We start from the raw sequence: 3,058 nt of genomic DNA on the forward strand, positions 1-3,058 counted from the left end.
GGAAGTTTAGCCATGTATAGAACTCTTTAGTTCAGGGACCATTTGTGATGTTCCTACTCACTCATGCACAACTTCTTCTGATATCAATGTAAACTTGTACATAACAAGGAACGGGTCTTTGTACACCGCCAAATAGCAGGAAAAAGGGACAACAGAAGTAATGTCCTTGCCCCTTCCCAAACGAAACTGTCAGTCAATATAGGGCAAGTCTAGAACATACAGCACCAAACTTATTAGTATTTCATTTTCTTTGAAGAAATCTCATGAATTACTATCCTTTGTAAATGCTGATAGGCAGTTAGGTTTCAATAGGTCAAATGGATTTATTGTGGCACATTCTGCCACTGCATTTCTGCATTACAAGTGCTATCTGAGTGCATTTTTTTTTGCACAAAATTTGGACAAGCTTTATCTTCAGGACGATCTCAGACCAAGCCCAAAGATGTTCTGATATTTTGCTGAGCTACACAGAATTAAGCAAGAATACTCACCAATATATAATTGAACAGTAAGCTGTGATAAAATACTGCAGTTTCTGAAGCACCTTTTTAAAAAAGGCCCACCTGTAACAGTGAATCACTAGTGATAGTTGTGTATTGTATGTTTCTCCCAGTTCTAGTGGACACACAACCCTTTATCTTTCTTTGTCACAGAGACATAAATGAGAGAAAAATAATGTTCCTTTTACAAGTTGTAATAGTTCTCATGCCAGACACTCTACCCCAAAAACACGACTACTCCCTAACAATTTGCCAAAACTTGATAATGCTGAAATAAATTAATGCCTTGTATCCTGAGAAGGAGAAGGAAACTGCGACCCAGAGGAAATCCTTCATGTAGAGGCGTTGACGTGAGAATACTAGCTTAGGAACAAGAATATCCCATGTGAAGATAATTTCCATGTGAACTGCTTCCAATACTCAGGTTAATTTATTTTGAAAACACCATTTTCAAGCTGAATGCACTGTTACAAAGTGTAACTATTTTTATTTTTGCCATTGGTATTATTTTAAATACAATTATCTCATTGGTTGGGGAGCAATGGTGTAATTAAAATAGTATAACATTCAAAGAGACAAAGTAGTAATATTTAATTCGTGCATTTTGTCACCCTTCTCACAGCAAATCACATATGATACCAATGAAGTATAAAATAGAAGAGGCCCCACCAGATTTGCCTATCCTACAGTCCAGCTCCACAAAGAGACAAAACTTGGTATTCTGCACTTCAGTTTACCAGGTCTTTGTTTAATAACATGAGACTAAGTAGCACAGCATTAGTAGGAAATCTCGTGGAAAACTTATTTTTATGTCATACAAGTGAAAAAGTCTTCTAGCAATAAGAAGCTCAAAAAACCCACAGTTTTACAGTTTTTCTTTCTTGTTAGGAAGAAAATTGAAATCAATTTAGGAAGTGAAAATACAGATCACAAGAAGAACAAGTGAGGAGCAAAGAGACAGAAGAAGTAGTTGCATAAAGAAATGCAAGGTAAGCCTGTTTTGTGAAAGCACTTGAAAGCACTTTGACATATAACATTGGTCTCCCAGGATTCCTGATGGAGCAGTCTCACATTCCCTAATTTGCAATGAAGGCTCTCAGATACAGGCAGCATCTTGAAATGTCACCTGTTTTTATCTCTAATCTCTTCAGTGGATGTCCAGTTAATCACCTGGGGGATCTCACGGCGTCCAAGCTGTTAATCTTTTGGCACCTGGAAGAGTAAACCTTATCACCTTTTCTTAAACAGAATTTTATGGGCATCTACTACCATGGGTTTGAGTTAGGATTTTTCTACAATTACAATTCAAAATGTAAAACCCAAGTGTTAATGTTCTGTAAAAAGACATGAAGCAGAGGAAGTTAAGTAACTCCAAAACAATGAGAAGCACTGGCATATAATGTTGTTTTACAGGTTCAGAACTTGTAAATGATCTCACCTCTAAAACTGTAACAATGGGTAAGCAGCCTGACTTGCCTGCATTTCTGTTTCTTTTTCTCTAAGTAAGGAATAAATGCAGTTTGGTTCCAAAGAGAGATTTTAGGGTGTGTAATCAATGTACACATACAGTTTTGAGGATATGACTGTTTTGCAGGTACTAATTTTGATATTTTGATATTTCAATATGTGGGAGTTTTTGTCTCCTTTGATACGTGCTGGTGGCTGTTTTGTATGTGGAATCCTGAACAGTTCACAGAGCCAAAATAGAGCAGGACTCTTCTGGAAGTAACTCAGCTGTGAAGGCAACATGGAAAAAGGCTACAGAATTGTGAAAAATTACATATGGAAGAGATAAGTAATGAATTGTTATTCATTATGCCTCATAAAACAACTAGAGAAACATCCCCCCTCATCCTGCCCCAAGAGCCTTTCACCAGGATATAAATGTAAAAAGAACGAAACATCATCCCATTACTTGGTGAAATACAACCAAGCACTGTAACAGGCTGTGGAAGTTAAAACTAGGAAGGAGTTCAAAAAGGAACTGTATTCAAGAGAGGCAGGAATTATAAAGTCATTTGCTCATGTGTAGCATAAACTGCTGACTGCATCAAAATGAGATTATGTTGTCAGGAGAAAGCTTAACTTATACTTACTGTTTGGTTTTTTTTTCCTATGGATGAAATCCTTTGCAAGGTGACCTTTGACGCTGATCTAATTGAGCCACTTTTATATTCTCACACTGTAGGATTAGCTCCCACTGGAAATGAGAATGGCAGCACCTTCCCTGTTTCCTCCTCTCAGAGACTGAAAAGGATAATGGATCAAACCTTGCGGCAAAACCAGTTCATCCAGCCACAGGAGATGGGACATTCCAAGGAGCAGGTAAATTGAGATTTACATACCAACTACAGGCTAATGAGCCACAGACAAAGGATGACTGGCTGATACAGAAGGTGGAGGGCGTGTTGGAATGCAGGTAGCTCTGTCTTCTCATAGGCCCATACTGGCAGTAAGGGAAAAGACCCTTCAAAATAGTTCAAGACCCTTCAGGACTTTTCTATCTTTCGCAATCACCCTCCAATAGCACCTACACAAAAGACCAAAGGTTACGCAAG

At 38.1% G+C, this 3,058-nt stretch overlaps 1 long non-coding RNA gene across 1 annotated transcript; it reads right to left on the reverse strand.

Annotated features, from left to right (window-relative positions):
* Positions 1 to 960: 960 nt before the first annotated feature.
* On the reverse strand, positions 961 to 2,739 carry LOC135578846 (uncharacterized). Its single transcript, XR_010470993.1, has 2 exons — positions 2,597 to 2,739; positions 961 to 1,712 (listed from the first exon to the last, which is right to left on the reverse strand). It is a non-coding gene; the product is annotated as an uncharacterized LOC135578846 (long non-coding RNA).
* Between the last annotated feature and the right edge of the window lie 319 nt (positions 2,740 to 3,058).

The sequence above is a fragment of the Columba livia genome, chromosome 2 (genome assembly GCF_036013475.1).
Source record: "Columba livia isolate bColLiv1 breed racing homer chromosome 2, bColLiv1.pat.W.v2, whole genome shotgun sequence".
NCBI classification, from domain to species: domain Eukaryota; kingdom Metazoa; phylum Chordata; class Aves; order Columbiformes; family Columbidae; genus Columba; species Columba livia.